At 48.1% G+C, this 12946-nt stretch overlaps 1 protein-coding gene across 2 annotated transcripts in view; it reads right to left on the bottom strand.

The window, feature by feature from the left end:
* LOC146813500 (uncharacterized) overlaps positions 1-12476 on the bottom strand; it is a 49993-nt gene extending 37517 nt beyond the window's left edge. Inside the window, exon 1 of one of the 2 annotated variants that reach the window (XM_085620281.1) lies at positions 12047-12476. The gene's annotated coding sequence lies outside the window, so the exon portion shown is untranslated. The remainder of the gene's footprint in view (positions 1-12046) is intronic. The other variant, XM_085620282.1, reaches the window with a different exon arrangement.
* Positions 12477-12946: the final 470 nt, after the last annotated feature.

Genomic DNA, 12946 nt, shown 5'->3' on the forward strand with positions numbered 1-12946 from the left:
CGCTTTATTTCATCAGGCAGCGCAGCAAACAACCTCGTGGACACAGGTCCATTTCTGCCATAATTTCCCTTACATGTTTCTGGCTATCTTCGGCCCTTGTTCACAGGGATGGCTGGTTGGGAAAGGCAGCACACCAGTAGCTTATAATGAATCACAAGCCCCGCCTCCCGGGCGTGTCAGTGCTTTGCTTTTTGGTACTGGTAGTTTCCGGATGTAAGTATCAAAATACCGGTGCCGCTGCCACTTCTTATGTTTTAAAATCCAGAGTGGGTTACTGTGTGACAGATAGATTGCCACTGCACTGTCTTTCCACTGACGAAACAACGCACACGTTGTTCCATCAGCGCTGTTTGTAGTAACACCGCTGGACCCGCACTTCAGCGGGGGGATTCTCCGTGACCTGGATGGGCCGCTAAATATTCCAAATGAGAAGCATCCAAAATTGGAGACCCACGCACATCGTGACTTCAACGCTTTATTTCATCAGGCAGCGCAGCAAACAACCTCGTGGACACAGGTCCATTTCTGCCATAATTTCCCTTACATGTTTCTGGCTATCTTCGGCCCTTGTTCACAGGGATGGCTGGTTGGGAAAGGCAGCACACCAGTAGCTTATAATGAATCACAAGCCCCGCCTCCCGGGCGTGTCAGTGCTTTGCTTTGTGGTTTGGGGCTTGTGATTCATTATAAGTAGGGCTCCCGGTTTTCCGTTTTTACGGATTTTTACATATAAATACAGACAGAAAACAAGTTTTCCTTCATCTGTATTTATATATAAAAAACGGGAAAATACTAGTAAATGTTGCTCTGCTGCCGTCTGGTGTCTCCCCCCTCCTTAAAGGGTTAAGAGGTGTCAGCCCGGGCTGAGAAAGCTTCCCGGGCACACACAGAGCTGCCGAGTACTTCAGATGTCTTTGAAAGGTTAATGAGGCGTTGGTTTTATTTCACCCCTTTTAGAGCCCCTGCCAGAGTCAGATTAGGAGCCTCTATTCACAGCATTGTGGTGTGAGTTGTGGCTCTTGCACCATGTTGTGACGATTACAGCAATGGAGCATTTGGTGACAGGATGGGACTCTGCTCCCTGATGGAATTAGCAGGTCTGGGAGGCAGCAGCTGCCTCTGGGGATGCAGAGCCGGTGCTTGACACCTGGATATCTCGAGAGGGGAGGGGGGTGTGGGAATGCAGACAGCAGACCGGGCTGTGAGCCGGGAGGGAACTCGAAACAGGAGCGCTGTGTTCTGACACATAGAGGCAGCCGTCTGGCGCAGTGCGGCCCTCTTAAACTCACATTGTACATCCTCCGCTATGGATACAGCACTTCTAATAGCACCATTTAGGTGTTTCTAGTTACACCTGGCCAGGGACAGCTTTTAGCGCTAGTGGGGCACAATTGGGTTGCAGTTGAAGTCCGTGTGAGTTTCTCTCTGTGGGGCAGTATGACAGAAACTGCAAGGCTCTGAGACAAATGGCTTGTGATAGCACTTTTAAGCATATTTGGGACATTTTGCAAATGGCAAAGTTTTCAGGTGAATATATAGTGTTGACCAATAAAAACTGAGCGCATGTGTGCATTGTCCATTTAAATAAATGTGGAAAAATACTAGCTGTAGCGTTGTCTTTTGCTAGTGGCAAAAATAAATGTGGATAAATACAGAAGAAATGCCCGAAAAATAAATATGGATAAATACAGACGGAAATGGCAAAAAAATAAATACCATAAAACCGGGAGCCCTAATTATAAGCTACTGGTGTGCTGCCTTTCCCAACCAGTCATCCCTGTGAACAAGGGCCGAAGATAGCCAGAAACATGTAAGGGAAATTATGGCAGAAATGGACCTGTGTCCACGAGGTTGTTTGCTGCGCTGCCTGATGAAATAAAGCGTTGAAGTCACGATGTGCGTGGGTCTCCAATTTTGGATGCTTCTCATTTGGTATATATATATATATATATATATATATATATATATATATCCATACACCTATACACACACACACACACACATACATATAATGGAAACTTCTCTTGTTTAGTCTCCTAGAAAGCAAACACGGAGAACACTCCAGTTTGTGAAAATTAAGCTACTTTACCTAAATGTGCAGATGGTATGCGTTTCGGTGTATGGCCTTCCTCAACCCAATACAATAGCGGCCACCCCTTTAAAAAAAACGTTGAACCCTTAATGGTCATTGACAACATACTTCGCAGTTGAAGTAGTGCCATGTGTATGTTACATTTCCATACAACATTAACAATTAATTAGAAATACAAATCATTCATGTACTGTTAAATTCATTGAATTAATGATTAACATAAAATGTTGTTAATAAAGGATTTTTTTCAACCACTAGAATTTGTGCACTGCCTAATATTTAAACCATCACGGTCCAAAAAATGGACTATTGTTCATTCTGGCAGTGTTCTATAAAAGGCTCGGAGGAGAAGAGGCCAAAAAGGGGTTGTGCAAGGTTATTTCATAATTACAATCATGTTAAATCCAATTTTAAATAACGTTAACTCGCATGCACATGAGATTCTAATTGTCAAATGACTCTGGTGGTTGTATTGTGAAGTCAATGCAGGAAACGCCTGTTTTTAAGTGCCTGTTCATACAAATTATAGTTTGTGCTGAGATTAGGTCTTGTATCATCCAAGTGGGTTACTCTGCAAAACCAATGTAACAAAAACAATAGGTCATAAAGTGTTGTGGAAAAATATTTGATATATACAACCATCTTCCTTCAAAAGTGCTCATGCAAGGTTATTTCATGATTACACTAATACCAAGGGTCTGATTACGAGTTTGGCAGTCCTGTAGCGGGCCGCCACGCCAGCCCTCGCTCCAGGACCACCAAACTCCCCTGCCACCTGCCTGCCAGATTACAAGTAATTTTGTTGTCTGGAGGGTGGACAGTGTGGTGGTACCGCAACGGTGCAGTTTAAAGGCTCATAGAGAGCCTTATAACTGCACCGCTGCGGGACTGTCAATGGACGTTCCTGTACAGCATGCACTGTGCAGTCCATGTCGTGCAGGAAAAAGGGTGCATTCGCACAGGGGAGCATAACATGTGCCCCCTGCATGCATCACCATGTACAGGGGGTCCTGTAGGGCCACCTTTGTTTCTCCACCACCAGCCTTTTCATGGCAGGCTCACCTCCATCAAAAGGCTGGCGGCAGGGAAACTTGTAATATGCATGGCTGTTCCGCAGCGGCACCGCCAGGCATATTGCTTCCCCAGAGCATCGCGCCACCGCCATGGATCGCGGATCCCTGATGGTTGCGGCAGTCCCAAAACACTCTGACCATGGTACCAATATGGCAGTCGAACCACTGGTGTGGCGGTCTCTGACCGCCACCACACCTCCACTATGGATTTGGTGGTCCAACGGGCCACCAAACTTATAATCAGGCCCTAAATATAATTTCTGAAGATGCAAACCTTTCTGTCTTTTTGGACTCCTAAGTCACATACATGTTAGAAAAAAGTCTGCATTCATTTGACTGGCCCCTTCTGCCATTTCAAACTCGTGGATACAAAATGTACACCTGCACTATGACAAGAAGTATGTCCTAATAACATGAGTGAATTAATCGGCCCATTCTTTATTAAAGACATGGCACAAGACAAGCAGTATTTTGAAAGGTGCACTGATTGTGAACCACACGCACCTGAACCGACGTGAGCGAATATTGTATGTAATACAGTGCATTATTCCTTTCTCCACCAGGCACACCCAATCGAGCTGCGCGCCTGCATGAACGGTTAGTGCACCAATTTATATAATATGACCTTAATAGCAAAAGACACCGCATGGTAACAGTTTCCAATGATGATGGATAAGGCAAATCCTGGAGTTGTCACACAGAGAAGGTATTCCGTTCTCTAGGTTGACAATGTGGGTACACTCTTCAAATGGGGGGGATTTCCAGACCAGCTCAGGAGCAGAGATCTGGGTCTGCGGCTCCTGCTCTAGGGTCACAGACTCTTGGAAAACCTTGTCCTTTTCATGAGCTTCATCCTGAGATGAGAACTTTGCTTACTGAAGCAGGACTTCCTGGGCAGCAGGTGTCAGTTTTCACATCCCTGTCAAAACAGAACACACACCCTTGTACCTCAGCTGTCTCTTGCACTTTCATTTCCTTCTTAAGAACCTTACAGGGGTCCTTATTTGATGGAGTTCCAAAGAAACAGTAAACAAGATTATAGTAATTCAGAATGTCAGAAAAGTGCCCATCATGAATCTAAAGATGCCTTAAGACCCAATGTGTTGGTATGGTTTAAAACAAAGCTTGGCCTGGAAGCAGTCAGAGCTTATTACATACGTATCCAAAGGCGATTGGACTGTAAAGATGTGAGTTGTAAGGACAACATCTGTAAGTAATAGATACTACAGCGGGTGTGGCATCACAGCAATCTAGCTGAAGCTCATGCAAGCTCCATCTCATGGTCCATCCAGTTGTATAATTATTTAGTGCACAAGAAAAAGCTGTTCCCGGAGGCCCCGAAGGCACTGCTGGAATAGGTTAGGAATGGGTGAGCAGGAAGAGCTCCATACTCATCGGCATGCAACCTCCTTTCACATCTGGAATTAAGTGTACAGTATTTGAATACTGTGAACCAAAACGTCAACACTCCAAAGCCCGTTTTGTACGCTTAGTTCCCAATTGTGTAACCTGGCTTTCCCCACACATTGGGTACCAATCCACTTAAACCCACTGAACCACGGCCCACATGTGAACTCTCAGATGTGGTATGCACAGCATGAATGTAACTGGAGGTAATAGAAGAGGCTCAAAAGTTACACAGCCCCAGTACAGAAGTGACAAACTTCCGCAAAGTTTTCCATTTCTGGTTATTCAAAAACCCTGTCCTAGCCTATTTTATAGCCCAGAATGTCAACCTGCAGACAGGCCCACGATCCAATGTAGATTGGCAAATACGATTAAGTATTGGCACAACTGAAATTATTGATATAATTTATATTAGTAATTTCGGGCTCCCTAATGGAATTCCAGGGTGCACCGAAAGTAATGTGGAATTACCCGTGAAATCAATGTTTATGCATTGAGTTACACAAGTCAGTCAGTCAGTCAAAGGCTTTATTTCGATAAAAACATATCATAAAAGCTTTACAATTAAAAAAGAGTTTAAATTCATTTAAGTTAAAATCCAAGTATTACAATAAGAATAAGACATATCATAAATAAATATTAAGAACGGATTAAACAATTTCTTTAAGCCTTTTGCTTCTGATGCGCCATGCCCAAGATAGAAATTTTGATAGGGCGCAAGCATACAGAGGGCGGGAGTCAGACATTAAAATACGTAACGCCTCAATGTAGTGCCTAGTGCCTAAGGAACGGCACAATTGCTTGAGCCATCTTCTTCTTGGGTATACATACTGTGGGCATTCAAATAAAAAATGGGCCACAGACTCTTGTCTGGATATACAAAAAGGACAAAATTCAGTGGTCTGGGCAGGGGGATTCCACCGGGAAGTAAAAACATAAAGTGGTAGAGTCCCGGTCCTAAATTTGAAGTAAAGAGATCTATCATGAGGTCTCTCAATAATGTCGAGATACAGTTCCCGGATCGGCTGGTCCTTGAATTCCAGAAAGTCCTCCGTGAGTCTACCCAATGTACAGTTCGTTTTTCTTTGGGTCGCAATCCAATTCCAATAAAGAGACTTAAGCGTAGCTTTTGGGGGGGAAGACCTGTTTTCCCATGCTGCGCTTAGCCCGAGATTGCACAAGAGGATTTTCATGTCGCTCAGCCACTTTATCTTGTGCCATCCCGGGAGTGACATAACTTCGGAGAGGCCTTTGGCATATTTAGCTAGTTCCGGGACACGCCATAGTCGGGCCCATAGCAGTAGAGGGCGAAGTTTCGCCAGGTCGTCAATAGGACGACAACCTAGATCGAGCATCAGTGGGGTCGTTGGAGTACCTTGAGGGAGTGACATGATGGCCCTACAAAACTTTCTCTCAGCTCTTGACAACTCACTAGTATTGCATGAACCCCACAGCTCAGCCCCGTAAAGAGCAGAGCTGACTGCCCTTGCTGCATAAATTTCCATAACAGGGGCTATAGGTCTAATAGCACAGGAGCGCTGTTCCTTCAGTAGGGCCCCTGTTACTCTCTTGTGGGCTAGCAACATCTTGCATAAGTGGGGGGCCCATTGCATATTATGAGATAAGCGGATCCCTAGGTAATCAAACACATCCACCCTCCCCAAGGGTACGGCATTTAATTTCAAAGGGCGCACAAGTTTTTTGGGGGGGTTCATCACAAGATATTTCGTTTTGTCAGTGTTGATTACCAGGCCCCGTTTAGCGCAAAAGAGTTGGAAGTTATTTAATAGTTTTTGGAGGCCCATAGGGGATTTGGAGAGTAAAAGGGTGTCGTCCGCGAAGAGGAGGGTAGGGATACGTTCCCCTGCCAGGGATGGTTCATCTGAAGGATCGTTCAGCAGATGCTCAACCACACCGTTCACATATAAGGAAAAAAGGGTGGGGGCTAGAACACATCCCTGGCGGACCCCTCTCTCTACCGGGATTCTACTAGTTCTCTCTCCATCCCTGCCCCATCTAATCTGGGCAAAGTTGTTTTCATGCAACCTTGCAATTAACAAAAGTAAGTAGTGGGGCACCCCCATGTCAGCAAGGACTCTCCAGAGGGTCTCCCTGGGTACCAAATCAAAGGCAGTCTTTAAATCGATAAATGCGAGATAAAGACTGCCCTTGCCTAGGACCACCACCTTCCAATACACTAGTAACAATCTAAATGTCTGTTCAATAGTACCAGTGCCTGTTCTAAATCCTGCCTGGTAGTCGGAAAGGACATTGGTTTCGTCGATCCATTGTGATAATCTGACCAACAACACCTTCCCGACTACTTTTTGGGTTATATCCAGCAGGCTTATAGGTCTATAGTTAGACGGGTCGTCCCTGGCCCCCTTTTTGAAAATAGGGACGACCTCCGCCCCTTTCCACGATGCCGGAATAGGAGCTCCCCTACTAATGGCATTGATCAAACAGCAAATGAATTTGCCCCAATTCGGAATATCCGAACGTAGGAGATCCCCGGGGATACCATCTAAGCCGGCTGCTTTTTGGGGCCTAATGTTGCCAATTGCATACTCGACTTCTTTGATCGTAAAAGCAGAATCTGCCAAATTTACCCCCCAGTCATTGAGTGTCATGATTGTGCCTAACGTGTCGATTTCATAGTCTACGCTTCTTATTGGGAGGTCGGGAGTTGCTAACGCCACCCCCCGCACCAGATCATCATTAGAGGTGGCTATGGGGGAAGTTTCAAGAATATCCCCAGTGTCGCTAGCATACAATTTAGTAAAATGGTCGACCCATGCTTGACTTGTGATATTGCATGTGATGAGTTCACTATCGGGTCTTGTTTTAGCTCTAATTGCATCCCAAAAACGCCTTGAATCTTTCCCCAAACTGGCCTCTTTTAAGGAGCACCAGTATTCAAGCTCCCACTCCTTTCTAGCGCTTGCGAGGGTTTTCTTATATGATGTCCTAGCTCCCTGAATTGCTCCTTGATTTTTGCTTTTGATGGCCTTAATCAAGAGTGATTTTGCATGTCTACAGGCAGATGTATACCAGTCATGTTTCGCCCTGGGGTTCCTAGTTACCTTGTTCTTGACCAGATGTTCCTCTTTAGAAAACACATTCCCAATAGACCTAAGGGTTTCCTCAAAGATGGAAGTGACCCGGCCAGGGGTCGAGAAGGCCGGGTCACTGTTGTCCAACTCCATTTGTGAGGCAATAAGCAATGTGTGTATAGTGTTGAGTTTGGTTTCATCCTTGGAAACCAAACTCCACTTCAGACGTCTCCCACAAGAGGAGACAAAGATTTTGTTAGCTACCTTAGGAGATGTTTTGATCCTATCGTTGGGCCAGGGATTCCTAAGGGACAAGGAAAGTGAATTATGGTCGCTTTCAACGGTGGGCAAAACAACCATATCCTGGACAAAACCCCAGAGGAAGTGATCTAACATGATATAGTCGATCCTTGAGGTGCAGTTAGGTCTGTTAAAAGTGGCCGCGCCCATAGGATCTGAGCGTGTGCGGCCATTGGCAGCTCTCAAGCCGAACTCCAGCGTTAGAGCATTCAACTGGATCGTAGTTGCAGACCATTTTTTAACCGGGGGGATGGCCAAAGACGGGATGCCCCATCTTTCGTCATCCTCAGCCGGGTCAGAAGCGTCATCCTGAATCAGGGGCTCGTAGGTGCAATTAAAGTCGCCCGCGACCAGAACTTTGGCTCGGACTGTATTTTCTCTCAATATCGTGTCAAGAATGGAGACTGTCTGGGACGTAGAGCCACACTTAACACCTCTGGCATATACATTAAGTACATCAAGAATAAATTCCCTTTGGGGACCTCTCAGGGAGATTCCTAGGATGTCAGGACAATTGATTTGTTTTGCATCTATTCGAAGATTTAGAGCAATGCTTATCCAAATGAGTAGGCCTCCAGAGGGACGGCCTATCCCATTTCTAGCAAGAACTGCAGGGACAAAATGGGTGACATAGCCTACCCGGTGTAAAGGTTCTAAACTCCAGGTCTCTTGGAATAAACAGATCGTGTGTGCCTCTACTAAGGCATTCCACTCCGGAAGGCATAGTTTCCTGTGGATGCCAGCAAGATTCCAACTTAGAATTTTTAGAGTACCAAGAGGATCATGAACAACATTTTTTTGGGCACTTTGATGGACAATAGGGGGCGTGAATAAAACGGGGGGCACAAGCTCTGTGGAGAGCTTAGGCGGTATGCTCCCATGCCCTGTGGTCTCAGTGGAGCATGGGCTTAGAGCAGAGGACTGCGGAGTTTCTTGAGCAGTTAATTTCGGGGATGGGGCAGTCTTGGTGGAATCAATACTGTTTTGGGAGACAAGACTATCTAGGGGCTGGGATGATTTGGGACTATCGAGTTCGATGACCTCAGGGCCATTTACTGGACCCGGTGATGGTCAATCCACTTCCTCTAAACAGCTAAATCTGTTAGCGAGTGGTAAACCTCTCCAGCCAACAGAGAGAGCTGCGTCTCTGCCCTCGTAATCCGGCCAATCGCTCCGCTCCCTTCTTAGATTCCAGTTGTTTATTTGTGGCATGTTCCTATCAGGGATGTCGGCCCAATAGTTTGTGGGAGGATAAAAGGAAGAGAGCCTTCTCACCTTTATTCCATCGTGCTTAGGCCACATGCCACGTCGGCAAATGTAATCCGCCGTACATGGATTGTCAAAATTAACTATAATGCAGTCCCCTTGGCTTGTTTTCTTCTCGCTTCCCACCCAAGGGGCCCTACGCACCATTAGGATCCTACTACCACAGGAGGGTGGGAGCGGTCTGTTGGTATTGAGCCAATGCTGGACCTTGTTTTTTAGGGCCCACGTTGGTTCCTCAGCTTTGGGCCTTAACTCGGGAACACCGGTCAGGATCACAACATATGGATCTGCATCTGCTGGTAAATGTATGTGGTGCCCGTGCTCCCCCCTGGTATTATCATTAGGGTGTGTTGGCCCTGAGGATTTAGGTAGAGTGTTTTCCGAGATTTTGGCAGGGCCGGGGGGTTTAGGGGGCTCCACAACTTTCTTTATTTGAGCTGGCAGTGGCTTTGATCTTGTATTTAATACATGAGAGGGTGCATTTGCCACTGGCCGCTCCGTTCTCAAGGTTGTGGGGGTTGGTTGCGGTTCCTCATGAGTAGCCAACCCAACGCCCAACTGGACCCTGGGGAAAACATTCATTGAGGATAGCTGTTTTTCAATGTTAGAAAGAGATAGTGCGATGGGTTGCATGAAGTCTTTGACAAGCTCTTCTAATCTAGATAAAAGTAAGTTTTTGGCCTCGCAGACTTTGCAACCCTCGCCCAAACTACCAAGGTCACCAAGAGTTGTTATGTTTGTGGGCGGAGCAGTTATATCAGTGGCTGAATTAGGTAGGTTACTCTGCTTAGGTATGCTTTTGCTTTGCACCCGAATAGGCGGTATTTTTTTCTTGGGTTTACCATTGCATTTTTCCACCTCCCTAGGCTTCTTCCGTTTTGGGATGGCGCCCTCCCTCTTCCCCCTTGAGTGGTTAACAGTGGGAAGCTCCTGCCTTGGACTGGTGAAAAGATCGGGCGTCTTCTCAAGAGCTTCGCTTGAGTGCATGTCCGAAAGAGCCAATGAGGCCGAGAGATCCACCGTATTTGGCACGCCATGAGTTTCAGCCTGGATTTCGATAAGAGGTCTAAGGTCCCTAGGGCTAGTGGGTGTCTTGGCTAAAGCCAAAGGGCCTATAGAGGAACGCCTTGCTAGGGCCAAATCCTGCGATACCCTCCGCTCCAAGAGCGAAATGCCTTGGTTGATGGCTTCATTTGCCCTGGTGATGTACTGGTCAATTGGGCCAGATGTATGAACATCCCCATGTGCAGTTTTACTCCTAGAAGCCCTCGGCATCCTATCACAACTACTACAAATGTACACTGTACAAACTAGAGCTAGTCAACTAAGCAAAAATCGCTAGTATGGTACTTAGTGTGTATATTAAAGATGGCAGAGCAAAAACGCCTGTCTAAAATGTAAGAGGGGGGGCCCAGTCCAGTCTTACCCGGTCTTTAACGGGCTTAAACGGGCCCGCCCTTGGCCCGGGCTTCGCCCGGCGTCCCGCGACGCGGGGAGTGACGCTGCCTTTAATGCGCCTCCGGGCGCCAGGTGGATGAAGTCAGGGCCCCCGAGGAGTCTGGGAAATGGAGTCCACACTCACCCTCCCTCCGCGCTGCGGCCGCGAGATCCAAAACGCGGCGGCGGGAGGGGGGGGGGGGACTGTGCAGAGGCTGGAAAGATGCTGGAGAGTTACAGAAAGTCAGGGCCAGCAGGTAGGTCCAGGGAGTGCAAGGGCAACGACAATTACAACACCCGCTCCACCGGGAGTGACGCTGCCTTTAATGCGCCTCCGGGCGCCAGGTGGATGAAGTCAGGGCCCCCGAGGAGTCTGGGAAATGGAGTCCACACTCACCCTCCCTCCGCGCTGCGGCCGCGAGATCCAAAACGCGGCGGCGGGAGGGGGGGGGGGGGACTGTGCAGAGGCTGGAAAGATGCTGGAGAGTTACAGAAAGTCAGGGCCAGCAGGTAGGTCCAGGGAGTGCAAGGGCAACGACAATTACAACACCCGCTCCACCGGGAGTGACGCTGCCTTTAATGCGCCTCCGGGCGCCAGGTGGATGAAGTCAGGGCCCCCGAGGAGTCTGGGAAATGGAGTCCACACTCACCCTCCCTCCGCGCTGCGGCCGCGAGATCCAAAACGCGGCGGCGGGAGGGGGGGGGGGGGACTGTGCAGAGGCTGGAAAGATGCTGGAGAGTTACAGAAAGTCAGGGCCAGCAGGTAGGTCCAGGGAGTGCAAGGGCAACGACAATTACAACACCCGCTCCACCGGGAGTGACGCTGCCTTTAATGCGCCTCCGGGCGCCAGGTGGATGAAGTCAGGGCCCCCGAGGAGTCTGGGAAATGGAGTCCACACTCACCCTCCCTCCGCGCTGCGGCCGCGAGATCCAAAACGCGGCGGCGGGAGGGGGGGGGGGGGGACTGTGCAGAGGCTGGAAAGATGCTGGAGAGTTACAGAAAGTCAGGGCCAGCAGGTAGGTCCAGGGAGTGCAAGGGCAACGACAATTACAACCTACAAGTACATCCCGCTCACTGGGCCACTTTTTTGGGACACATTGTCCCAAGTTTATTATTGTAAATACACCGCCAGGAAACCCTGAGGTCATTCTGCATGTTCAAGAGGCAGAACGTATAATAAATACTTTGAACCTCCTTTGAGATGAATCTCCTGTCCCTGTTCAAAGCCCAGCTCCCCCCAGCTCCAGAATCCATATCAGATCCCAGCCCGGGCGGCGTCAGAACAGCTATCAGGCACTGGCCATAGATGGCAAAGCCCCCCTTACTGCTCATACACATGCAGCACTTTGCATCCGTGACCCTCATGAATGATTCATGTCACAGGCTGCGCTTCCGTGGACATTACAAGTTAACTTACAGTTCCTTTTCCTCGAGGGCTCCATCTTTGAACCTCTCCTCCTTTCCTCACAGCTATGACAAGTTCTCGTCTCTGGTTACCTGTGCTCCTCAGCACAGCTCACGCCCACCGCCTCACCTGGCTCCCTCAGCGGCATTTCTAGACCGCGGCCGGTGCTGAATACGAGCCAGAAACAGATAAACACTTAGGGGCCACCGGAAGAGAAGGCACGGCCTACTTCCGCTTAGAAGACCTACACGATCTTCCGCGCGACTACTTCTCACTGCGCATGCCCAGAAGACGAGACACTTGTCGGTAGGCTCTTCTGGCTCACCAAGAGAGCGCGTCCGCTATCGTACTACTACGCATGCCCCGAAAATGAGACACTTCTGACAAGGGTCTGCAGACCTAAGAAAACAGCGCACTATTGCGTATGCTCAAGATACTAGACACGTCTCACAATGATTCTTTAGACATGCTAATGAGTGCCGCCTCCATAGTATTACTGCGCATGCTCAGAAAAAGGTCGGCGGAAGGATTCACCACAAAGGTCATCTCTGACAGCTAAGAGAACGCGACACCATCGTTCTACTGCGCATGCTCAGAAAACGAGACTCTTATCACGAAGGTTTCTTTAGAATATATATATTTTGTTTTGCAGTTTTATACAGTGCGAACTCGACCCGAAGATATTGGAGGCTTTGCATGAGCGCCAGTTGTGATACAGACCGACTCATTCATTTTTGGTAGACATGGGGAGTTTAAGTGATTTGTCCAGAATCACAGGTAGCTCAGCCGCCGCGGAAGCTGGAACCTGGGGCCTGGTTACAGTGTGTAATGTAACTAGACTCGTTTTTTGGGGGGGAATATGCGACAGGTGCTCCGTTTCCTGTTTGGCGCTGCCATGCAGGGTGTGTGGCC

Source organism: Triturus cristatus, chromosome 7 (assembly GCF_964204655.1).
Source record: "Triturus cristatus chromosome 7, aTriCri1.1, whole genome shotgun sequence".
Lineage (NCBI taxonomy): Eukaryota > Metazoa > Chordata > Amphibia > Caudata > Salamandridae > Triturus > Triturus cristatus.